Source organism: Ctenocephalides felis, unplaced genomic scaffold (assembly GCF_003426905.1).
Source record: "Ctenocephalides felis isolate EL2017-DRISC unplaced genomic scaffold, ASM342690v1 CF-g0.4_SCAFFOLD_01170, whole genome shotgun sequence".
Lineage (NCBI taxonomy): Eukaryota > Metazoa > Arthropoda > Insecta > Siphonaptera > Pulicidae > Ctenocephalides > Ctenocephalides felis.
The window spans coordinates 70,477,048-70,504,578 of record NW_020537324.1 but is presented as its reverse complement, the minus strand read 5'-3'; the positions used below and the strand labels follow the sequence as shown (position 1 = coordinate 70,504,578).

The window sequence follows — 27,531 nt, the reverse complement described above, 5'->3', positions numbered from 1 at the left end:
AAAAAAATTTTTTTTTTCAAAAAAAAAAATTTTAAAAAAATTTTTTAAAAAAAAATTTTTTTTTTCAAAAAAAAGTAATTTTTTGTCAAATTTATAGTTTCTCAAAAATCTCATTTTTTCAAAGTAAATTTTTTTCAAAAATGTTAATCGTTTTTAAAAAAAAATAATAATTTTTGGTACGGGAAGTTCCAGCAATTTGCCTTAAGGCACGATGCCCTAATTGCCTTAAGACAGAATTCCACTTACAGCTAGTTTACTCTTGTTTGAGCTATATCGTGAGATATTGGAGTTATTAAGGTTTATACAAAAACTGATACTTAAAATTAGCAATTTTTTAAAAAGCCTTGAGAAAGTTATGTTTAAATTAAATGCACGACCATATCGCATAAAGTAGAAGAGCTGGTTTATGTCTAAATAAAATGTTGGTTGTGATATTTAAAATATGATTTAGCTTTTACATCGTTCTTCTCTATCTTATTATTAGCTTTATTTCAAAAACTCGTTTCGAATTTTCATGAAAAAAAAACTTTGCTCTAATATTCTGTAATTCAAACAAAAAAATTTAACTAATTATAATTTAGAGAAATTAAAAGCAATTTTTACTGTTCAATGTCGTTGATAATATAATGCAATTTAATGCAATAAAGAAATAATAATAGGGAAATAATAATTTAACCAGGATTAAAAAAATGTTCAAAACAATTATTCGTGGAATATGCATAATTTTCACATATATGTAAAGTAAATAAGGAAGTAATATAGTAAGTAATAATGTAATAAATAATGTAGTAAATATAGTAAGTAATAATGTAATGTAATGTAGTAAATATAGTAAGTAATAAAGTAAGTAGTAAGGAAGTAAATATTTTCATAATAGTGAAACAAGTTATTCAGCATGGAATTAGAATAAGTAAATACCATATATTTTCATATTTTTATAATAACTAAATTAAATTATAAAAAACAATGCTATTACAAATAGATCAATGCTTGTTGAAAATCAATGAAAAAATATATAAGTATCAACACATGCTTATTAAAACCAATTTTAGTTTAAATATTATGTAAAAGATCTAGTATTTTCTATTCCGGGCAAATTTAATAAAATTTAGACATTGTATTTATATTTTATTTAACGAAATAAGGTTTCCGGAAGGAGTCTTTAGTTTATTTATCAATCGGGTACATTTGCCATTTTCAATTTACTACTATTTCAATATTTTCTACTAAAAAACATGTTTTACAATTTCATAATTTTCTTCAAAAAAATTGGCAAATTCTAGTTTACTAAACTATATGTTGAAATTTTCCATTACTTGAATAAAACTATTTTATTTAAACACTTTTTAATAAAACCTTCACGAGGATTACCTATAACTTTAGTACCCCTTCCAAAAACAATTTAGTTTATAGATTTTATATTCGAAAACATAAAATCATATTCTTTTTTGTATTAGTAATGAAGCTTTACGTTGTAGATTTAATATACCTTGAATTAAAATAATATTATATATTGAAATCAGGTTATCATCAATACTAAAATTATCACATCTTTTTTTCAGATTTGCTTGCAAATTAATATGAGATTTTACCAAATGGATAACTTTCAAAAGTGTCATTTTGCACGATAAAACAAGGTAAGTCATTTTCCAAATTGATTTATATTGAAAAAAATGTATTATTAAGATGAACAAAATTTAAAAAAGTAATGCCGAAACCAGGGATCGAACCAGGGACCTTTAGATCTTCAGTCTAACGCTCTCCCAACTGAGCTATTTCGGCTGTACATTTTAGGTATCTGGAGTTTGTCGGGTCAACCCATAGCAATAGTATTTTATTTTTGATAAATTTATTATTTTTTAATTTTTTTGAAGAATTATTGAATGTCAGAGAGCAAAATATTACACAATTATTATGGTTTGCACACGACAACAGCATTTATGATTATGCCTTTCCAGAATCTGATATCCAAACTCATTTCTAATTTTATAAAGGAATTTGTATTGTATTGATTTTTTTTATTGCCAGTGAGAAAACTAGAACGAACTTGTTTTTTTTATTGCCTGTGAGAAAATTCTTCTAAGAAGATCTCATTGGAGTTCTTCTTAAGCAATGCTCTCAAATATTGCCAATTTGGCTCATAGGAATCCTTATGTATTTCTGATTGCTGAATAGAGCAGAGTTGAAAGAAATTGAGAAAACTAAGTTCAGCTAGAAAATACTCTGCCAGAAAAAAATATATTACAAAATTACATCCTTCGAGCCGGATTTGAACCAGCGACCTATGGATTTCAGCATTTTTAACTTCTACAGTCCACCGCTCTACCAACTGAGCTATCGAAGGTTGATTTATGTCTACTCCAATCGAAAATGCATGACCCCAAAATGATATGTTAAATAATTGCCCAAAATTCATTAAACTAATGCAAAAATATCCTTCGAGCCGGATTTGAACCAGCGACCTATGGATTTCAGCATTTTTAATCTTCTACAGTCCACCGCTCTACCAACTGAGCTGTCGAAGGTTATTTTTTCCCTACTACAATCGAAAAAGCTTGACCCCAAAATGACATGTTTTAAATATTTGCCCAAAATTCATTAGACCAGTGCAAAAATATCCTTCGAGCCGGATTTGAACCAGCGACCTATGGATTTCAGCATTTTAGACTTCTACAGTCCACCGCTCTACCAACTGAGCTATCGAAGGTTACTTTTTCACTTCTGCAACCGAAAAAGCTTGACCCCAAAATGACATGTTTTAAATAATTGCCCAAAATCCATTTACCTAGTGCAAAAATATCCTTCGAGCCGGATTTGAACCAGCGACCTATGGATTTCAGCATTTTTGACTTCTACAGTCCACCGCTCTACCAACTGAGCTATCGAAGGTTGTTATAAAAATACTGTAACAAAAATCACATGACCTCAAAATGATAAATTTCTAAAATCACGTACAAGTCAAATGTTTGTCAAGAACTCACACGAATTCGTGCGACATGGGAAACAGTATCATTATGCAAAATGATATAAATCACTGTTGTGCATTGCGTAAGAATTTTTCGGTTTTAATTAACTAATTTGTTAATTAGTTGCCTCTGGATGTTATTTTAAATTTAATACAAATGTTTCATGCATTTCGTAATAGTTGGTGAAATTGTAAGTCGTCTCTCTTGTTACAAAAATACTTGTTTCGTCTCAGATGCTTAATGTCTATTATTAATTTTATAGCTTTAAAAACATAATCTATTTATTGCATGAGATGTAAATTTCTAAGATTATAAGGCTTTTATATATCTGTGTTTGTTTTGTGAAATTTATAATTTTTTATACCTGAGGCTGAATTGTTAGTTTTGATTGAGCTTTCGATCAAAAATCTCCTAAGAAGCATGAATGGAGCCCATAAATTCTATGCACTTTGCAATTGCCTTACACATACATCGTGTATGCGAAATTATCAAACCTTACAGAAAATTACGTTTTCCATATTGTATTCTTTATATTCTTAATTATGATTATATTTTTCCATTTTTCTATAAAGCCTTTCATTTACAAATGGTTTCTTTCCAGAACTTTCTTCATTTTCATCGTACTCCACTGCATTTTTCAAGTAGTGCTCGTGAATACGTTAAAGATGCTCACATGTATATATTTATGCACAGGTCTCCTTCCATGTAAATTAGGTGATATCATAATACAATGGTTTTAAAATTTTCTCACAATTTGATTTGGCATAAAATACATGATCATTTGTTTCACTACATGATCACGTAGCGGATTCAAATTCATAATTGACTAAAGCAGTAAATAAAAGTATTATAAAGTTCTAGTCTTTTTTGTAACTTTCTCAACAAGAATTTTACTTAATGTTTGCTCGACGTTTCTGGTCATTCTGAATCGTTTGGCACCAAAATTGGACAAAGTATAGAGTGTTTGCTAGCAAAATTTGATCTTTCGTCGACGTTTATTCAAGAACGGCTGCATCGATTTAAATAATTCGAAAGCATTTTGAAGAAATAACCAGATAATAACGGGACAAGTCATTTCTTTAGAACTAGCAGACAAGTGCGAAATAATTGTTCATGTTTCCGCTAAAAATCCTTAACTCCGATTTCGAAAATTAAAAAACTGTTTGAAGGACTCAGTTTCAAACCTTGCTGATCTGAATTTTATAATACTAAAAGTCTACGAAATTGGTTTAATTATAAGAATTTATAAAAGTTTTAAAAAAATTGTGTCAAAATTTCACAATTTTATCGTCACATTTCAAAGCGTCGCTACATGTCAATAATAATTAACTAATTAATTCCTTAATTAATTAATTAAGGACTAATCCTTTGTCTTTAGGCAAAATGATACTTACATTTAGTTGCTTATAATTTTATACTAAACACAACGCAGAAAGCTTTAATCACATATAAATTTCGACAAAAATAATTGAAATTTATTTAATAATATCAAACTTATATAATAAGTAGTGGTCACAAATTTTATTTAAAATTATTGTTTTTCGTACTGGTTTTCCAATTCTTTGTCTAATTTAGAAACAATAGATTTTGAGGCGCTGTAATACTAGAATTTATAATACAAAATAATATACATGGTATATGATCAAAAGATATTAATTTTGGATGTTTAGAATGCAAAATTATATGCCGAAACCAGGGATCGAACCAGGGACCTTTAGATCTTCAGTCTAACGCTCTCCCAACTGAGCTATTTCGGCTTGTAGTTATTTCCTTACCATTTAAGGATTTGGAATTTACACTATTCCCAAAATTTAAAAAAAAAAATACAAAAACGTACCAATTCATTTTCAAAAACAGGTCATTTAGTATTTCGTACGGTTCTTCTCAAAATCATAATACTTTTCTAGAATTTATTTCTATTAGCAATTTTAAAAAATTTACAAAAGATTTATAGGAATTGAATTCAATTTTTACATAGATTAACTATGATGATAATAATAATAAAGTATATACATAAAATTACTTATATCACCTTAGATAGCCTTATCGTGAGTTGTATCAGATTAATTGGTGCATTATATAAGAATATTTCTTTTGATGATATAAGTATTTCCAAAAGGTTTTTAAGAAGCTACAACAAATGAATTCAATTTCTATTATGATTAACTATAATATAATATTAATAATAATAAAATAAATAAAAATCTGAAATAAAAAAATATATCCTTCGAGCCGGATTTGAACCAGCGACCTATGGATTTCAGCATTGAATCACTCTACAGTCCACCGCTCTACCAACTGAGCTATCGAAGGTCATGTGGGGAATTCGTTTAATTCCCAATACATCTTTGTGATAGTATTTGTATCGATAGTTTTACTATTTATAGATGCATATATCGAATTAAAGTATATATTGTAACTAATTAATTGATTGATTAATTGAATTAAATTGATAAACACAATTAATTTTCTTTTTAGTTCTAATCTGTAAAATACATTGCAAATATTCATTAAGCCAAAAAATATTTTTTTTTTTTTTTTTTTTTTTATTTATATTTATACATTATTTTCATATCTCAGACAGACAGAAGTGTCTGGTATGAGAGATTATGAAAACAGTTTTCATATTCTATATATACATTTCATTAATATAATATCTATTATAATTAAAATATCTCTATCTTTTGTTGGACACCGCGTTGATGAACAGAAAGGGTTGTTGGCGCCTCTATATGCAAATCGGTGTTGTTGCTCTGGACCTTCCGATTTTCCTGAAAAACTCACTTGCTGAAAATACTTGAGATACTTGATAAATAAAAGACTATTTCAAAAACTTCACTTTATTTCACTTTAAGTACAAGGAACTCGGAGGTATTAGAAGAGAAGTGTTTGCCCGGCGACCGACAGATTAAGACTGATTTATTTCATAATTATTAAAACTAAAATCCTTTGAAACGTAGTGGGGATTTGTCTCGAATGTTCTATACAACGAAAAGGACAAAGTAATGAATTTAGCTGATTAAACAAAATGTTATTCATGCGAACTTGGTGAGAATTGTTAACTAGGCGGAATGTCGATAATAGGATCTTGCTGAGAATTGTCGATGTAGATTTATGATTTCGTGAGAGAATGTGTAATGTCAGCTACTACGCAGTAGTCTGAGAAAAGTTAATATGAACCGTTAATATCAGCTAAAGCTCAGGGATTCTAAGATTTCAGTCTGGACTTGTTAGGAATCTAATATTATGACAGTGGTTAGCAACTTATAATATCAGGGGTGTACAACACCTCCCTCGCCAATGTAGCGACTCCCGGCGCTACCGTAAAAAAACTGACACCAAAAGACAAAAAAAACATTATTCAATTCAAGAAAAATAAATAGCAAAAATCGCAACAATTCATTAGATTTGACTAAAAAGTATTAAATATCACGAAAAGCAAAAAAAAAATTTTCAATCCCCAATACGTTTGAACAGTAATCTTGAATATTCTTAAATTAGCTTTTAGATTTTAAATTGAAAATAAAAAATGTGGAAGTTCAATTTTCTTTAACTAATAATTCTATAAAATTATAAATTTATTCAAGATATTTCTAAATTTACCTAAAACTTGAAATAATTACTCATTAAACATTAACTAAATCATTAACTTTTGCAATAAAATTCAAATTAATACTTGAATTTGTTTAGGTAAATTTAAAATTACAATTATTATTTAATTCAAGGAATCATTATCAAAATTATGTTCACTATTTGCATACTACATTAAAAAAAATCAATAAAATCAATTGATAATCAATAATCAATAATCAATAATTAATATTCAATAATCAATAGTCAATAATTAATAATTAATAATCAATATTCAATCAATCAATAATCGATAACTAATAATCAATAAGTCAACAATGGATTTTTTTTGAAATCAATAATTAATGATTGATTATCAATAATCTATTATGCTATATTTAATAATCATAAATCAACTATTTAAAATTAATAAGAATGAAATAAATTTAAAATTAAAAATTGATAATGATTGAACGTTAGAACATCTGTATTCATTTTCACCAAATAATATGTTGGCAGTAAAACACCGCTGTCACAACGACCAAATAATATGTTGAAAAGAAAAAAAATGAAAAAAATTGGTAATGATTGAACATTAGAACGTCTGTATCATTTGTCTCACAAACTCTGTATGCATCTTTAAATAAAGGCATTGACTTTTTGGATTTGCTTGCATAAGGGTTTTTGTCCGTTAATAATTCTAAATCGTCGTTTTTAAATCTTCCGTATTTTGCGTTATTGTCATAGGATTCCTTTGCGTTGGTTTGTTGATAACGATGTTTGTTTGTAGTTGTGATTACCTCTGGTTCATCAACTTTTTTGATTGTTTTCTTTGTTTGTAATTCTGAACGTTTGTTTGTAAAATCTGTGTATGAGTGCATTTTGTGCGTTTGTGAAATTTGTGGGTCGTTTAAAATTTTGTCTTTCTGTTCTTTTTCGTTATTTGATGTTAAAATTGAAGCATTTTGTCATGCGTTTCTTTGAATTCGTCTTTGTCTTTTACTTGCTGTTTGTCGTTTCTTGGATCTTGTTCTTTGATTGATTTTGTGCAAAAATTTTTGTTTTCAATTTGTAACGAAACATTTTCATTTTGAAATTTAATTCCTTTTGGTCGGTTTTATTTATTAAAAAAGAATTGCAAATTTGTGATTGATCTTTGATTGATTTTGTGCAAAAATTTTTGTTTTCAATTTGTAACAAAACATTTTCATTTTTGAAATTTAATTCCTTTTGGTCGGTTTTATTTATTAAAAAAGAATTGCAAATTTGTGATTGTAATTCACGTACTGTAACAGTATCGTTGTCTGATGTTGTTGAAGGTTTTGAGTCTTGGGTTTGGGAATTTGCGGTTTCGTCACAGTTTGACTTACTCTTAGTATGTGTGTTGGAGGTTTTTGTTGCATTTTCTGAATGTGTGTACGAATAGTTACATTTTTGTCTGTGTTCGTTGGTAGGAGTAATAAAAGTTTTTGATGCGTTATAATAGTTTCGATTTGTATTGAAATTTCTTCGATTGGGATTTTTACAATCATAAATTAAATGTCCCGGTTTTTTACAATAATTACAAAATGTTTGATTATCATTATTTGAATTAGCGATATTCCTTTTATATAAGAAACATTGCGAAGCAATATGCCCACGTTTTTTACAATTGTGACATGTTATATTATTATTTTGATCATTTCTAATATTTGATGAATTTTGACAAGCTTCTTCTCGCAAAGCGAAGTCAATAGCATCTTTGATATCAGAAAATCGGCAACATTTGACTAAAGTTCTTAGAGGTTCTGTTAAGCCATTTTCAAAAACTTTTATACCTACTTGTTCGAATGTAATTTGTGTTGTTGTTGCATAGTCATGTCCTACTCTAATTATGTTCGAATAATGAATTTGTCGTAATATTTCGTCAATTCTGTCTCCAAAACTTTTTACTGTTTCTTTGTATTTTCGTTTTAAATTGTTTAATTCAATTATTAAACTAGCAATTGGTCGTTTAGCAACATATTCTTTAATCAAATAACATTTTAAATCTTCCCACTTATCAAAATTAATAAATTGGATTTTTGCAACAATTTGTGGGTCTAATTTCAATTTTATTACTGTAAGCAATTTTTCCGCTTCTGATGGACTCAAATCCACCGACAATGCATCAAAAGCAGTAATGAATGAAGGAAGATTTGAAGGTTCCCCATTGAAATTCGGGATTAAAGCAATGGCGGTTTGAATATTTAATTTTCTTTCGCGTGAAATATCAGTTGGTTCATTCATTTTTTGAAAAGATGTGAAAAACTATTAAAACAGAAGCGCAAAAATTTACAAAAATATATTAAAAATAAGCTTACTGACAATGAGTTGTAATCCTTAATCAATTGAATATCCTTTTGGTTCACTTAAATTGCACAATATGCACTTAAACTTTTATAACACTTGAACAATAATTTTGTATCACTTTTTGTTTACACTTTGATTTGATTTTTCACTTTTGATTTTTCACTTAAAAATAATATTTGAACTTATCTATTCTTGTTTCTTGATATGAAATATCTCCTTTTCTCCTGGTCTCTCGTTGAAAAATTCTTGTTTTTTGATTCTTGATTTTCTTGTTTCTCCTTGATACGATCCATGGAAATTTTACTTCGGGTCTTGATTTATTTTATCACTCTGGGTCTTGATTTATTTTTTACTTCGGGTCTTGATTCATTTTATTACATCGGGTCTTGATTTATTTTATTACTTCGGGTCTTGAATTATTTTATTACTTCGGGTCTTGAATTATTTTATTACTTCGGGTCTTGAATTATTTTATTACTTCGGGTCTTGAATTATTTTATACTTCGGGTCTTGAATTATTTTATACTTCGGGTCTTGAATTATTCAATATTTGAGTCTTCGGTTTCTGATCATCAACTAAGTCCACTTTTGGTAAGGCTATCCTCGGAGGCAAAGTTTTCCAAATCACGATGTACTGCCAATTTTAAAGTAGCACCCTTATATTTTTTTTTTGTCACTCTTGGCAGTTATTTTTCAAACGCCGTTCTTTCAAGCTCACAAAAAAAAATTTTGAATGTTACTTCATCAGTCAAACACCGCTGTCACCAAATAATATGTTGGGAGTCAAACACCGCTGTCACCAAATAATATGTTGGACAGTCGAACACCGCTGTCACCAAATAATATGTTGGGAGTCAAACAGCGCTGTCACCAAATAATATGCTGGGCAGTCGAACACCGCTGTCACCAAATAATTATGTTGGACACCGCGTTGATGAACAGAAAGGGTTGTTGGCGCCTCTATATGCAAATCGGTGTTGTTGCTCTGGACCTTCCGATTTTCCTGAAAAACTCACTTGCTGAAAATACTTGAGATACTTGATAAATAAAAGACTATTTCAAAAACTTCACTTTATTTCACTTTAAGTACAAGGAACTCGGAGGTATTAGAAGAGAAGTGTTTGCCCGGCGACCGACAGATTAAGACTGATTTATTTCATAATTATTAAAACTAAAATCCTTTGAAACGTAGTGGGGATTTGTCTCGAATGTTCTATACAACGAAAAGGACAAAGTAATGAATTTAGCTGATTAAACAAAATGTTATTCATGCGAACTTGGTGAGAATTGTTAACTAGGCGGAATGTCGATAATAGGATCTTGCTGAGAATTGTCGATGTAGATTTATGATTTCGTGAGAGAATGTGTAATGTCAGCTACTACGCAGTAGTCTGAGAAAAGTTAATATGAACCGTTAATATCAGCTAAAGCTCAGGGATTCTAAGATTTCAGTCTGGACTTGTTAGGAATCTAATATTATGACAGTGGTTAGCAACTTATAATATCAGGGGTGTACAACACTTTATATTATCTATCGTTATCGTTAATTAAAATATTTTTGGGTACTTTAGATCTATATTATTTTTGCACTTATTAGGTGGAGTCCATTGATCACGTGATCGATTTCTTAAGGATTTTTGACCTCCCACTTTGTTACACGTGGTGATATTCAATGAGCTATTTTTTTTATTATTTTTTTTTATTTAATTTATTCTGCAATCTGTTTTACATGTTTCTTTTTAATTTCTGTTTTGTATTTTAATAATATTAATAAACAAGTGGTAAAAAAACATTCAATGCTTTCTTTTACGACACTTTAAAAATGACCTAAAATTCATCGCTCTACATTAGAATACCCCCTTAAACCGATATCGAACATTAGTAATTTTCACTCGGAAATGTAGATTTTAAATATGTTTCCAAGTGAAAATATCTTTCCGGCTGTTGCCACATCTAATTAAATAAAATATTAGATGAGGCTGAACCGTCTATTTACTATTAGCAAATAAGTGCAAAATTTTTCATATACGCTTTTACCTAAATTCCTGAACCAATTTTAAACATTGGAATATCTGCTGATTACTTTACAGCTTTTAGGTATATTGTAATAATAATAAAATATCTATCAAATTTAGGTGGGTTAATAGTTAGGTTTTGAGTTACTAATAAAAATACCACGTGAATTATCAAGTACGACAAAAGTCGTCAAAAAATATAAATAATAATAATATATGTTTTATTTTATTAAATAGCCTTATAATTAAGCGTTATATCATTCATATCAATAAACTAAACTAAAAAGTTCATTGGAATAACTGCTGATTACTTTACAGCTTTTAGGTATATTGTAATAATAATAAAATATCTATCAAATATAGGTAGGTTGAAAGTTAAGTTTTGAGTTACTAATAAAAAATACCACGTGAATTATCAAGTACGACAAAAATCGTCAAAAAATATTAATAATAATAAATATGTTTTATTTTATCAAATAATCTTATAATTAAGCGTTATATCATTCATATCAATAAACTAAAATGATTATGTATATCTGTTTAGTTTATTGAGATCAAATTTTGAGTAAAAAAACATATGCCGAAACCAGGGATCGAACCAGGGACCTTTAGATCTTCAGTCTAACGCTCTCCCAACTGAGCTATTTCGGCCGATGACTTATACCTGCGTGTTCTGCAAGTAGTTCCAAGCGTACTTCTCATTTATATGGTTTCATTTTTAAATTAATTTGATATATTATAATCTGAAATTAAGCAATATTTATTTAAATTAAATACAATACAAAAAAATGATCATAATCGGCAAATAATAACAATCAATAACTCAATACTTACAAATTCAATTCAATCTTCTCTGGGACTTTTTTTTATTAACAGTTAGTTATTAGTCTGTTTTTTTTTTACAATTAATTACATAAAAACGGCCTAGCCAATCTTGTAAGTCAACAATGTTACTACGATGATTACTGTTATAATTGAACCATTTTAAAAAGTTTAATTCTTCATACAATTAATTACGAAAAAACGGCTGAGACGATCTTGTAAATCAACAATATTACTCCGGTGCTCATTTTTCTAATTAAACCACTGTTTTATAAAATGTTAGAAAAAATCTATATTTGACACACGTAGACACACATTTATTCTTGTTTTTCGTGCCCGTAAATAAGACGAATGAAGATTCAGAGCACATTTTCTTAAAATTAGAGTGCCCACGTTTTAGTGCGCAACTCTATGGATTAGATATTAGGAGAAATACATCAGATATACTAGAAATACCAATAAATTTTGTGGAAACTTAAATAAGGAAAAATAAAATAAAAAATGCTATGTAATTGCTGTGTGATCAGGAGTTTTACACACAAAATGCAATTTTACTTATATGTTGTTATGACATATCATAGAGTTTTCTAGGTTAGGTTTTAAAACGCCTGACTGCATATAGCATTTTGACAGTAACCATAACAATGGTGTATTTTACGGCAGAATTGGCCTCTTAATGTTATTTTTAGAAAATTTACCTACTAATATTTTTTTGAAAATAAATAATAATACATTAGAATTTGTAACGGTATTTACAAAAAATACAAAATTATTAAGTAGTATAACTAAATAATTTTATACGACATTATTAAATATATCTGCAATTTATTTTTATATTTATATTTATATTTATATGTATATTATGCATTCATTAAAATAATGTATGGTCTACTGACTTCGCATCTGAACATGAGTTACGAATGGAATGTCTTTGCGTTAAACGTATTAAGTCTACCCTATCTTTATGTCATTATCATTAAGTCATTTTGTTATGAAAAACCTCAATATGAAGAAAAAAAATGCTGATGGAACACCTCGAGTTACTTGCAATGATGATTTAAATGCATTCGTCTGTGGATATAGTTGAGTTTCATGCTATATTAAGGCACTTGGTATTGTTAAGAACTTTCTGTCACAACGAATATTATTATGTGAAAATATTTTTTCGTGAAGTGTAGAAAAACCTCCGGACTTAATTAGTGGTAAAATAAAATAAAAAACAACATATATATCTATACTAATAATAATTGCAGTAAGTCTGTTTGCAGCGAATGATCTGAAAAAAAATAGACAAGACGCACTTAGATGAACCTATCTAGTTCCAAATGTAAAAAATAAATCTTGCACTATTATGCACATTGCATTTTTTCTAAAGTTTTAGCTAACCATAAAACTTTAACCGAAAAATTAAACCAAATTTCATCACAAAAATCATATTGTTATTTAGTATTAATCTTATAATAGCAATTCTCTATCATTAAATCAATTTTTATTACAATAATATTAGTTGTTCTGACTTTTACTTCGGCCTGTAAGAATATTAACGTTAGTGCGTTGCAAAAATTTGCATAAATGCAAAGATATGAAGCCAAGTATTACGAAGGCTTTAATTAACATTTCAAATATTGTTGTTTATTTCTCAAGATTAACACTTAAGTATACAGCTTCCAGTAATTCTTTTATCAAAGAGCTTATAAAAGCACCTCATGCTACACTAATAAATCTTTCAAAGACTGATAATGAAATGAGGATATTAAGAATAATTTTGTTTGCACCAACTATTTGAGCATTTACTTTAGACAAATTGGTCAATATTTTGGATTAAAGCAAAAGGGTTAAGGAGAAAACATGACATGGTAATAATATACTCTTAAACTTCCCGAAGGAGAAGTTTATGTTTTCATCAAAAAATCCGATTCGCTAATTTTATGTTTTCTCGACGTTTCAAGCCATTCTGAATCGAATGAGTCCAAATTTGGAAAAAGTATGTGTGTCTGGTGATCAGATTGTTTGGTATCGTTTTTAGCCATTGTGCAGAAGTACCTATATTATGGGTATTTTTATGGTCGTAGAGTAAATTTCAGCTTTCGTATTTTTAATGTGCAGAGTAGAAAACATATTATAAGTTAATGCCTGAGGCACACACGCACTTCTTCCAGTTTCTTCCATACATTCCGATCTGTGATCTCATTTTCGTTTTATATTATTTTTTTATTGTCTTGTTGTTGAAATACCTACAAAAACTCGAAAATAAAAAGTGAGTATCAGATTTTTTGCAGCGTGATTCAGAATTTCAAATTCGATATTATTTAACAAAATTTAAACTAATGGTACATCAATTCCAATTATTTAAAATTTGCGCACCGCATAAAAGTTAATTTAACTATATTCTCATTAAAATAAATGTATTTTATGAGCTGTATTATATGTAGAGGGGGCACCCCAACACTCTTATTTTTTATTTGTAGACTGTATTAGATATGTATATCTAATTCATTGCAATAATCTCTACAAAAAGCAATTTTTCTATGAAGATTATATTTGAGTACTTTAATCTCAAATGGAAATTTGATATCATACTGCTTGATATCGAGCTGGCCGAGGTTCAGATAGAATTAGTGTCTAGTGCTAGTCACGTTAATGAAATAACATAATCTAAAATTTTAGATTATTTGATTTAATTATGTTATTATCTTTGTTTTAGCGTCATAAGTAAATAAACATGGTATAAAAAAGTTTTCATCTTTCAGATATGAATGTGGACGGCAGTGATGAAGCTATAATCAAGCTGAGGGTAAGTTATAGTTACAATAAATTAATTTGTTTATTAGTTGGTAAGAACAAATGATTACCTTTGCCATGTTTTCCACAATAATTGAATTGACAGTCTTTATTTTTTTGCATTTAACATATTTGAATAAGTATTCAACAAAAGCACAAAAACTATTTCAATGTTTAACGAAAGAATATTTTTTTATTTTGACTAATTCTAATTTTATATTGCACATCTCTTTGCTTAATGCTGCATTTTGCAGAATCTTTGTAATTTAATTCTTTAATACAGGGTCCGCCAAATAACTTGTTTTTTGTTTTTGAAAGTACGATCCTTTCGGTTAATAATTTTGTTCAAATGGCCGACAAAAAATTCTAAATGGCTGCCAAAAAATTCCAAATGGCCGCCAAAAAACTTTAAATGGCCGCCAAGTTAGATGCCGAAAATTCACTGATGGCTGATAATATAAACTTGATATTGCTATAGATCGTTAGAAAGGTCTTAGAATTCTTAGTTTTTTTCCCATATATCGCAACTTCGAATTCCGCACTATGTGGTCTACAGGCAAATTGCAATTGAAAAATTCAAGAAAACTGAAAAATTGCGAGAATTGTGTTTTTTTTTTTTGCTCTGTTGTTGAAAACTTACGTCCACGTTGTGTATCCTAAAATAATTTATTAATAAGGTAACAAATGGGCAAAATAAAAATATGGAAAATTAAATTCTGTTTCAAAAAAAAATTCGTAATGACAACGAAGGCTCCGGCGAGATTCGAACTCGCGATCTCCTGTTTACTAGACAGGCGCTTTAACCAACTAAGCCACGGCGCCGTTGTATTTAGATTCTCTCGAGAGAATTTCGTTGCGAAAGATAAAAGCTTTTACGCTCTCTTATAAAAATTCGATACATTATTAATTGCTTATTATTTTTTGACGTGGCAAATTGCGCATTTTGTGTTTTGTCATTTTTTATTTCTAAAAAAGTGTAGTATTAAATAATTTGCTACTCAAATTTGTATTGTGATGGATTAATTCACAATCAGTTCTGAATTTTTGAATATAGATAAAAAATTAGATTAGATTATATTTTAAACTAGCTGACCCGGCAAACGTTGTTTTGCTAAGTAAGGTGTATTCTAAACAATTTCTAGAGAATAAAAAATATTAATACTTTAAGTGTATAAGGATGTGTTGTTTGAATGCTATATATAATGAGGTATTATAAAAACAATAAACCCTATTAGTGTGTCTTTCTTTAGAAAACATAGTATAATCCATCCAAGTCTTTTTTGGTCTTTCGACTTATTGATTACGTTTCAAGTTTTTCAGATTCTTCTTGGATTCTGGATTTTGTATATAATTGTAAATAATACTACTGAGCTTATACAAAATTTTTAAATATTTGCGAGGAGAGATAGAAAATGAATTAAGTATTTCTTCTTTGACCTGCTTTTTGAAAAGTTTCAAGTAACATTCGATGAATTAAAGTTGATTTAATAAAAAGTATATATGTAGAGCAGGGCGAGGCACAAAGGTCCAATTTGACTTTGAGCAAATATAAACTATATTGTGAAAACCTAACCAATTATATCACAACAAATAACACATTTCAAGCGAACAATTATCTAACTACATTAAGTAAAACTGCCAGCTACTTCATCATTGTAGAAATGTGCTTTTTTGCTGCCTTTAAAAAATTTGTTATCTAGACCTTTTTACTCTATAGGCTTTATTTTAAAAAGGTTTAAAGCCTTATTATAATTTTAAAGGTATTTTACAAAATAATCACATTTTTAACTAATGCTAAAAAACTACCAACCGAAGAGAATACTTCTATTATGGATTTTTAAAGATTATCGTTTATCTCCCCCATTTAAAAAATTAGCATTTTCAAATCAAGGTTATAGCTGGTAATACTTCTTTCCTCTACTTTCAAATATTGTTGTTAAACAATGCTTAACTTTACTGATTTTTGACACATTAGTGGTGGACCTAATTATGCCCGAACCTTCATATATTACTATCTATTCTTCGATAAATTCTAGAATATTATAACTGGGAAAATGTTATTCGACAAAATGTCTATTTGATCGATACCAAATTTAGGTTCTTAATTTAAATAACATAAGTAAAAAATAATATAACCTAGAAAATGTTTTATAAATACCAATCAGTATATAATTATACAAATGAGATCTTTCGGAGCACCGTGAATGAGAAAAATATGCCAAAAAGTGCATTTTCATATTAACATTTCAAAAAAGTTGATATTTTGAGTCTCTAGTAACACCTGCGGTCCGTTTACTAACGTTTTTGTATATAAATAAAACTACAAATAAAACTACTTACTACAATTTAATCTTAATTAAATAATATTTACGTAAAACATCCTATTAAACGTAATTGAACATCATCTGTCAAAAACTTTTGACATTTCACGTATTAGCCACCGTCCATTGTTTTTATTTAAATTATGCTTCTACAGAAATGTTCAAATTAAAAATGTAAGTTTCTACGCGATTTTGAAATAATGTCTCACCTTTCCGACCATCTTTAGATTGGCACGAATTTTTTAAGACTAAGACTGACCAAATCGGTTTAGCCGTTTTCGAGTTTTACCGAATCATTTGATCGAGGGCTCCATTTTTATATATAAGATATTGATTTTTAAAATAGTATTAGACATTTGAAAATAGCATTATATTTTTTATCTATAACTAGTTATTTCTAACAAGTAAGCTTCTCTCATTTTATAGATATGGCGCCACTTAAACATATCCGCAAATTATATTTCATGTTGTCACTTCCATTCAGCGATCTATTGACCCAGTATTGTGTCGGAACAATTGAAATCGAGCATAAATAATCAATCTTTTCTAACAAAACCGGTTTCGTCTACAAAGCCATCAGCGTGTATTATTTATTAGTCTAACAAAAAGCAAACGCCCCCGATTTTGTTACTTTACTTTAGTTAGCCAATAAAGAAAGAATGTCAAGACGGCACGCGTGTTAACCCGTCCGCCCACACCAAAGAAGGAATTCGTATTGTATTGTCACACAAATGTACCATATGGCGAGAAGAAATAAAAAAGTTTGAAAATTTGTGAAAAGTACAGTCGGGAATTAAATTCTGTCATAGGCAATTTAACCCAAAAGCTTATGGAAATGTTGAGTCACAATCTAAGTTTGCCCAGGAAGGTTCTGTTTCTATGAGTATTATACTAAAAAAAAATCCTCAAAAAAACCAAAGGCAAAGTTTGGTGCTGAAACTTTCATTACCAAGAATTAAAATTAAAGAAAAAGGGTTAAAACTTTTTAAAAACTGAAAAATTTAGATTTTTGAAAATTTTTGTATAAAAATGACTTTTTTTGAAAAAATTGAATTTTTTTGAATATTTTGAACTTTTTTGAGAATTTGGAACTTTTTCCAAAGAAATCGCTCTGCGGAACCCACAAAAACATATTTATACGGAATAATGAACAAAATTTGTACTTATTATTAAAAACTCTATAAAATATATTGCATTTATTTAACTTCCCGTAGGGTAAGTTATTGTAATGGGCCGAAAATCGAAATTGAAAATTTTAACATTTCTCGATGTTTTGAAGGTTTCTGAACATTTTGGCATACCTCAGAAAAAATTGATGTGTGTGTGTCTATGTATGTATGGATACAAATATCCAGTCACGTTTTCGGGCGCACGGATCAACCGATTTGAATGGTTCAAAAAACATTCGATTCCTATTGATAGGGAGAAGAGCTGATTAATTTTTGGCAAAGGCAGGTCTAGCAGTTACGGAGATAAAGAGCACAGAGTGCAGAAAATAGAAATCGAGTTCTTGAGAGAACGGAACATCCGATTTGAATGTTCTAAAAAACATTCAATTAGTAATGATTGGGAGAAGTGTTTATCAGATTTTGGCAAAGGCAGGCCCAGTCATTTCGAAGATACAGAGCTAATTGTACAAAAAATGGCAGTTTTTGTGAGAACTAAGCGTCCGATTCAAATGATTCAAAGAACTTTCTGCTTGCCTTAACAAAATAATTGATTTTGGAAACAAAAATTTTTGTTTCAACTTTTTTTTTTCTTTTTTTTCAAAAAAAATTTTTTTTCTATATCGAAAATAATTCAGATTTTATTTTCAATTCTGACTAAAGTTCTAATATACTTTGAACAAATAATTTCAACTTTGCAATTCAGTTTATATAATTCTTATAAATATTAGACAATGTTACAATATTAATAATAATCTATTTGAAAACATTCAGTATTCCTCGAACATTTTGTTACGGTACGGGAAGTTTCAGCAATTTGCCTTAAGGCACGATGCCATACACCCAACTAGTTTTACTTTTTCTTATTGGATCTCCAAAACCGCTGGACCAGCCTATCCGAAAAACTAATTACTTTTTCGTTCCGTCAATTCAAAAAAAAAATGTTTGTTGAACCATTCAAGCAGTCAATTCATGAATTGGAATAGAATGTTTTATGAATAATTCAAATCGTTTGATCCGTGTTCTCGAAATCGTCGACAAAAATTTGCATCCGCACACACACACATACATCAATGATTTCTAAGGTATGCCAAAATATTCATAAACCCCTGAAGCGTAAAGTTATGCAATAAAAAATTATTTTCATTTTTTTGCGATTACTTTAGTTTACCCTAAAGGAAGTTAACTGAATCTCTGTAACGAAGTAAGTCCAAAAATTTAATCTAGAAATTTTCACGAAATATAATATAAAGTATCTTGTTGTCTCAATAAATCTCACAGGTTAATGTATTCATTTCAGTATCGTTTTACAGATTTTTTTTATCTATTGCCGTACCTGATACTTAAAACGTGTCTGTAAATGAAGCCATAAACTTAAAACAATAAATCGACGATGTATGTTTTTTTTAAGAAATGTAAACGAAACCAGTTGAACATCTCACACATAAGATAACAATGTACATATGCGTTAAATTTTACGGCCAACGACATATCATTAGTGAAAGATAATCTTTATATTAATAATAAGTACCAATTTTATTAATATAATGGAGGTAAAATTATTTGAAGATTATCTATTGGAAGTTTGTCATATAGGTTAGAGCGTGGTCGATGGGTAAAAAGGTCCACTACCTTTATTTCAAAAACAAGTAAAGTATTAAATTGCTTACCTGTACTATTTTAAAGTAGAGGGCAAAATACGTGTAACTAGTCATCGTCTTAAATTGGAAGACTTCTCTATCAGGAGATAAACGGCCACATTTGGGCCACATAATTTCTCTCGCTATTGGTTCTTTTTTGATTTGAGCAGTGTTATTTAGTTCGCAATACCTGAAAATAATTTTTAATTTTACGATGTTAAATGTTTTATAAAGTGTATTTTTCATTTCATATTATATTCAGCAGTTTTTTTAAGTATTCTCAAAGGTCAAAATTATGAAAAAACATCAATATACAAGATAATGATGTAATGAAATATGATCAATTAATGATTTTAATATCATTTTATAGTCCACAAAATAAGAGTTATTTAAACTAAACTGGATTTTTATATTTCTATATTATCGAAGCAAAGCTGTTTAATTTTGAAGAATTTAACTTGTTAATAATTCCAAATAATAAAAGTCAATATCAAAAATCTAACATTTGGTTTCGTATTTAGTGATACTATGTAAATTTTAACTAGTTCCAGCTTAGGAAGGCAGTAAAATATTATTTTTGAGACATAATTATTTTTATGGTGCTGACAAAATATCAGTAACATTTTAGTATAATAATTTATACAAAATTCGTATCAATCTTCATTTTCCTTAAATAAGCTTTGCTGTGTTTGCATATCAAAAAATAACAAAAATTCTTCGCCCATCACTGGTTTAACAAAAAATTTCACACCAAAAATAAAGTCATAAAGAATTCACTTCCTTTCTATGTCTTCTTCACACAATAATTTATGTCATACTCAGGTCGCAATATAATATATATATAAGAAAGTAACAGGTATATTTTCGAATGTTTTTTGTTTAAATTCAACAGGTAAGCTCTGGAGCAAGGAAATAATATCCTTTGGATTCCACATAAATTAGAGTAATAATAAAAGTTAAAAAAGTTATCGTTTGATCTTGGAGAATTTTAAACGTAGTAAATTACAGATTAGGGGTTGATTGCTTAACGAATGTATAAAGCTCCATTAATTTTTTTGTTTGGGTTGTGTAAGCTTTGAATTATAGAAATGGTCTCACATAGTTTTATATATAAATATTTTTTTTATATTACTGTCCTTGATGTCTTTTTTTAAGGTAATGGTGTCAAAAACGTTCAAATACTTGCGGTAACAAAATAATACTTTGGCAAGTAAAATTCTTGATTGAAGTTGCATTATTGAAGTAATTTTTCTGTTGACAAAATATAACAGTTTTGAGTCTTTTATCTTTGTCAGATTCATCCATCCTTATTCATGTTTTCCTAAGTGAACCACACATTAAACTCGTTTAGAAATAAATTAATATTAGCAAAATAATTTATTTCAATGCGATAACCCGTGTTAGTTCTGACAGATATTATAATTGTCTGCAAAATATGATTAATGTGCCAAGACCGTGCTTAGGTATATCTTATTATCGATAGATTGCAAATTGTTGTCTTAGGAATTTATGCATTATAAATGGGCATCGAAATGGTTATCTGAAAATAGTTATATACCAGAATCATGTAATAGTGATTTTACGAATTTATTCGCAAAATTACGAATTCAGGAAGTTATTTATATATAAGCTCTACCACACTTTTTAAGCAACATATGCTGCTAAGAAATAATCTAGAAGGCAATTTTTGAAGAGACAAACTATTGAATATACTTTTTTATTAATGTTTATCATAAAAAAAGATACTTGACATTTAATATGAAGCATCTGCATTTTATGCTCATTTGTGGTTTTGATAGGACGTATATTTTCTATTTCATAATAATTTTAATAATAGGGATTATAAGTACTAACAACATTTGGGAATGTCCTGTAACATCTGCATCTACTATGCTCATTTGTGGTTTCAATAGGACGTATATTATATAAATTATATAATGATAGATATCAGGAGTATCAATAACATTTTTGAAGAAGAAGAATTTTCAAATTTAAAATGTACAACTATTATACTTCCTATAAATACTTCCTAAATAATAAGTACAATATTGTAGAGAATTTTATAGTATACATAGCTGTTTCGGCGGCAAATATGAAAAACCAGAAATTTGTACCTTTGACCTAGAATTAAAAAAATTCAGATTTCAGATCGATAGCGACTTTGGACATTTTATTAATAATGGCCTATTTAACATTTGTACCAATTTTCAGTCCTATGCGAATTATTCCAAAGCTAAATGTTTATTTTGACTGGGTTATATGTTTTGCATTTGCTAAAACACGTGCTTAGCATAATAAAGTTCTGTACTATTAATGTTTCTGATTATATGTTATTGGCTATGTGCGAAGGCATGGAAGGGGAAGTCAAATCGACCGAAGCGTTCGTTGTGGCTACTTTGAGCATTAAAGTAGGCTATTATGACAGAAATTTTAAACAAAAATACATACAATATTTGTTTATTTCAAATTTAAATAAGATAATTAAAAATGAGCCGCAAAAGCTGTTGTGTAGTGGGTTGTAGAAATAAGAGCAGAAAAAGTGACTGCAAAATCTATACATTTCCTACAGCTAAGTGGAAAGAAAATCAACGGGAAAAGTGGATCGCGGTTAGAAGAATAAAGTATCATAACCTTATTGTTACAAAAATTCAATTCGGAGTACTATGAATATTTGTAAAATTGTTATGTTTAGCAAAAAGAAAAATTATAAGTCAATAAATTGTTATTTTATCAAAATTTAATGCTTACTAGAAAAAATTGTTTTGCAAACAATGTAATTAATACGAGGCTGAAATAATGATAAATATATATATATATATATATATATATATATTTATATATTCTATATTGATTATGTATAACTATTATCTTTCTATTAATTACATGTTATTATATAATAAATGTAATTTTATGATTAAAAGAAAAATAAAAGTCATCACATATCGTAAAATGTTTATTTTACAATTAGTTTAATTAATACAATGCTGAAATAATGCAAAATATATATTTGTAGTGTTGATCGCATTTGCAGTGAATCGGACGAGGTATTGAGTCCAACCTACTTGTCAACAATATTTCCTTCAATTTACAAGACTCGAAAAGTTAAAGACGTTTTTTTTCCTGCAATTTTGTTTGATGGGTCTTGTCTTTATAATAATGCCTAAATCATGTCTTTATAATAATGTCTAAGTCTTTAGTTTGACCAAAAATAATAAAAAAATGAGTAAATTAATTTATTATTTACTTATTCTATTGATAAAATATTTTTATCATTATTATATTGTTTTTATCAAGAACTATTCCGAGCTCATGACATAAGCTTTAAGGCACTTTTTTTTTAACCTTAAAAATGTTTACTGCATTTCTTTATTAAATTAATAATTACACTTAACTATGTTTTAAGTGCGTTGAAGTAAATTTAATAATTTCAACAAATATTGAGCGTTTACATTATTATTGTATAATTTTTATTATTATTTATAACAATTATTTAATATTATTTTTCTTTAACAAAGATATAAAACCCATAAAAACCACACACTGATAGCCTTAATTAGTTCATATTTATTCCGGCGCTGCATGGGCGCTGCAGTCACGCTCTGAGCGAATAGTAACATGATGATGAATTTATGATTATTGCAACTAATCAGACATAAATATAGTCTATTTGCTATTAAAGTGCGACTGATGGTTTTAAGAGCCATTAAGATATTCATACCAGCTCAGATAATCAAAGCATTCATTTAGCATGACGTAGTTTATATCTTTTTTGATTGGATAGAAATTTATTAAATATTAAAATATAGATAACGAATAACAAAATTGATTGACGTAATGGAAGTTAAATTTACCTTTCATAAAATTAAGATCAAACTAGTTAGGTGTATGGAACTTCCCGTACCGTAACGAAATGTTCGAGGAATACTGAATGTTTTCAAATAGATTATTATTAATATTGTAACATTGTCTAATATTTATAAGAATTTTATAAACCGAATTGCAAAGTTGAAATTATTTGTTCAAAGTATATTAGAACTTTAGTCAGAATTAATAATAAAATCTGAATTATTTTCGATATACAAAAAAAAATTCTTTTGAAAAAAAAATTGAAAAAAAAGTTGAAACCAAATTTTTTTTCCAAAATTATTTATTTAAGACAAGCATAAAGTTCTTTGAATCATTTAAATCGGACGCTTAGTTCTCTCAAGAACTACCATTTTTTTTCACATTTAGCTCTGTATCTCTGAAATGGCTGAGCCTGCCTTTGCCAAAATCTGATAAATACTTCTCCCAATCATTACTAATTGAATGTTTTTTAGAACATTCAAATCGGATGCTCCGTTCTCTCAAAAACTCGATTTCTATTTTCTGCACTCTTTGCTCTTTATCTTCGTAATTGCTGGACCTGACTTTGGCAAAAAACTAATCAGCTCATCTCCCTATCAATAGAAATCGAATGTTTCTGAACCATTCAAATCGGTTGATCCGTGCGCCCGAAAACGTGACTGGAAATTTGTATCCATACATACATACACACACCCAAATCCAGTTTTTCTGAGATATGCCAAAATGTTCAGAAACCTTCAAAACGTCGAGAAATGTAAAAATTTTCAATTTAGATTTTTGGCCCATTACAATAACTTACTCTACGGGAAGTTAATAAAATAATTTGTTTGAAATAAAAGACAGTTATATTTTTTCAACAATTTTTTTCTCTTTTCTTCACAAATATGAAAATGACAGTTTCCAGTATAAATCTTCATTTTACTCAGCCAATTCCCAAATTAGTGAATACCTTTCTGGAAATCTACAGAGCCCAACTTGTAAATGAGCGTGTGTTTTATGACAAAATATAAGACAATTATAATAGAATGGAATAATAGAAGCATTAACTTGGCAGTTTAACGAATGTTAAATAAAATAGAACAAAGAAAGATAAGATAATGAACGGCCGTCCGGCGTCGGCTATGGGAATTAATATACCGTTAGAAGGTACTACAGCGTCTCTAAGGAATGCGATTAATCTAATCTCTAAGTAGTTTAATTATAATTTAATTTCGACTTTAATTGGCATTTTGTAGGCGTTGTATCTAACGAACGTCTCACTTGATGGGGTACATGATTTTTAACTTTAAAGAACATACGAATTAGATTACATAGTGGAGCAAATTATGCTTCAATGTCATTTTTACATGAGTGAGAAAATTCTGGTTAACATCTTCGCCAGAAATTTTAATTTGTGATTTTTATGCTTTCTTGAAGTTTCAAAGCGTACTGAATTGTTTGACGCCATAATTGGAAAAAGTATGTGTCGGTGCCGTCTTAATTAATTGATTTTTTTTCCCTGGTGGTTTTAATGAAACTTTGTATGATAGTAAAGAACTTAACAAACATCCTAAAATACTATGATAAAGTTTGAAAATGCAAAATACACTCACCTAGTTGTTTCTAGATGGCCATTTTACAATACATGTAAAATATTTTTTTGTTAAAATTTTGTTTAAATCTCTGATAAGTTATATTTTCTAGTTGAAATGTTCTTGGGTTTACGTTTTTTATGCTTGAAGAGCAAACAATAAAGTTTGGTACTTCATTCAAAATTAAAAAGCACTTTTTGCAACTATTTCATATATAAAGTTTTATATTATAATGAATTAAAGATGAAATATGTTAATCGTCAAATTTCTTTAAAAATGGCTTGACAGTTCATCTAATCGATTACTATTAGGAAATGCAATACCGGTATACTGGTATACCGAATTACCGGTAAACCGACCGATTTTTTGACGGTAATTTTACCGGTATTTACCCCAAAAATACCGGTATTTTCGGTATTTTTACATAAGCGCTATTTGATACATAATACACTAATGTTTAAATTTCTCGGAACTTTGTATTTATCTTTAAATTCCATAATCGCATGAACAGCTATATCTTCAAGTGATTCTATAGGATAAACAAATGTCAAATATTATCTCAACTCGTCATTAAACTGAATATTTATTGCTTCACTAAGGGCTTCATATCGTGTTACAATAAATAGAATTGGACTGATAGATAAATGTTTGTTTCATCTTATGTAAAAATGTAACGTTTTTTTAAGTAATATTTGCGTCAAAATATTTTATATCATACAGATTACCTCTGCGTAATCTTTATTTTTTCTAACTTTATACATAATAATATTTTTGCTTCTTATTACAATTATAAAATAATATTTTTCGAAAACGTTTCGAAGTTTGAAAATACTATAGAAGCATCACAATGTGATAAATAACAATACTCAACAATTATAGTACTTATCTAGTTATCTAGTACCTTTCAATTAACTTTCAATTTTGTTTACGTTTGTGTAAGATAATAAAAATACCGGTAATTTATCGAAATACCGGTATTGAAATTTTCCATCGGTATTGCATTCCCTAATTACTATCATCACATAATCTTTTCTATTCATTAAAACAATGTTTTAAAAATCAGCAGAAGTATATAATAGTAGTGACTCTAATCATAAAAATATTTCATTTATTGCTAGGCAATTAATATTATTCGTCTGAAAAAAAAAGATGATACCGATAAATTCAAATCGTGAAGTCCCTTAGGGCATGCACGTGGCATTAACCGAAGCTGTTCAATTTAACTCTTGGAATAGAGAGCAATTTTAATTAGATTGCTTGTCTCAAACTTATTTTAATGGATTGTGTAATTAGCATGTAAATTTTAAGAACTTTTGAACCATTTAATTTAATTCATACAAAATTGCTTGCATAATCAATATTTAAAAATTTGTGTAAATTGTCTCATTGATAAAGAGATAGGTAGATGACTATTTTTCATTAATACGAGATACCTTCTTCTAATAAAATTTATGTAATATGTTATTTATATTATGAAGAAAAAGTAATTAACTAATATTTTTACTTGCTTAAAAATATTTAAGTTACTTTTATATTTCATATATTTGTTTTGTAGTTAAAAGCAAATCATCTGTATATTTTACCGCTTTTATCATTTGAATCTTTTATATAAATAACTGACAACTCGATGGTGGCAAATCTGCGTGAATAACGTTTCATCTTATCTAAATAGCTTAATTATAATTTTAATGTGCCGGCTAATCGTTTTGTAGCGCATAATCTTTTATACGAAATAGATAATAAAAAAGTGTAAAAGACTGTTGTGTAAGTTTGCTGACTTATCTGGAATTTAGCATATAATCGAATAATGACATCGAATCAAAAATTAAAATATTATGGTAGTAGTAGTAGTATTTGTAATTTTTTTGTCAATTTCATTTTTTTTTTAATCTTGTCCTGGTAATGTTGAGATGAAGTTGTCTGGCAAGTGAGTTTGGGCGATCTTAGAGGCGGCTTTTGTAAATGTCTGAATGTGTTCGTATTTCACGCTTACTGTGTTCATGTTGGCGTTTTTATGTATTAACCAATTTGGTACATATACTTCGAAATATAATGTTTTGAAATAAAAATAAATTGTTAGAATTTGATTGATAACAGATTTTGGTTATAAATTTCTAATACAAAAGCTGCTTTTTTAAGAGTTCAGATTTATGGTAACTTTTTCTATATTTCATTACAAATTAGGAACAAATGTTCGTAATGAAAAATAGCCAAATGCGCAATACTGTCATATAAAGAAAATATGATTGTTTATATTATTAACAAAAACACATGATAAAACAGAAGTAATAATCAATAAAATTTTATATTTAATACATTTTTATCGAATTTGTTGTGGATTCATTTACTGTAAGAAGCTATTATCGCCTTTAGTGAGATTAGCCAATTATTATAATGATACTGTCCATCATCAAAATAATTGGAACGTCAAAATAATTTGCCTAATCAGTAATTACATGCAATTAGAAAGTCTTTAAGAACTGTAAAATCATATTAGATTTA

The 27,531-nt window shown here is 28.2% G+C and overlaps 1 protein-coding gene and 8 non-coding genes across 9 annotated transcripts in view; 1 reads left to right on the top strand and 8 right to left on the bottom strand.

Moving 5' to 3' along the window:
* LOC113367607 overlaps nt 1–27,531 on the top strand; it is a 71,008-nt gene that overhangs the window by 3,528 nt on the left and 39,949 nt on the right. The gene's annotated exons all lie outside the window — the stretch shown is intronic.
* On the bottom strand, nt 1,710–1,782 carry Trnaf-gaa. The gene has a single exon. It is a non-coding gene; the product is annotated as a tRNA-Phe (tRNA).
* On the bottom strand, nt 2,255–2,344 carry Trnay-gua. The gene is given in 2 exon segments: nt 2,255–2,290; nt 2,308–2,344. It is a non-coding gene; the product is annotated as a tRNA-Tyr (tRNA).
* Trnay-gua lies at nt 2,618–2,707 on the bottom strand. Its single transcript is given in 2 exon segments — nt 2,618–2,653; nt 2,671–2,707. It is a non-coding gene; the product is annotated as a tRNA-Tyr (tRNA).
* Nucleotides 2,800–2,889, bottom strand: Trnay-gua. The gene is given in 2 exon segments: nt 2,800–2,835; nt 2,853–2,889. It is a non-coding gene; the product is annotated as a tRNA-Tyr (tRNA).
* Trnaf-gaa lies at nt 4,651–4,723 on the bottom strand. The gene has a single exon. It is a non-coding gene; the product is annotated as a tRNA-Phe (tRNA).
* On the bottom strand, nt 5,190–5,279 carry Trnay-gua. The gene is given in 2 exon segments: nt 5,190–5,225; nt 5,243–5,279. It is a non-coding gene; the product is annotated as a tRNA-Tyr (tRNA).
* Nucleotides 11,461–11,533, bottom strand: Trnaf-gaa. Its single transcript has one exon. It is a non-coding gene; the product is annotated as a tRNA-Phe (tRNA).
* Nucleotides 15,234–15,307, bottom strand: Trnat-agu. The gene has a single exon. It is a non-coding gene; the product is annotated as a tRNA-Thr (tRNA).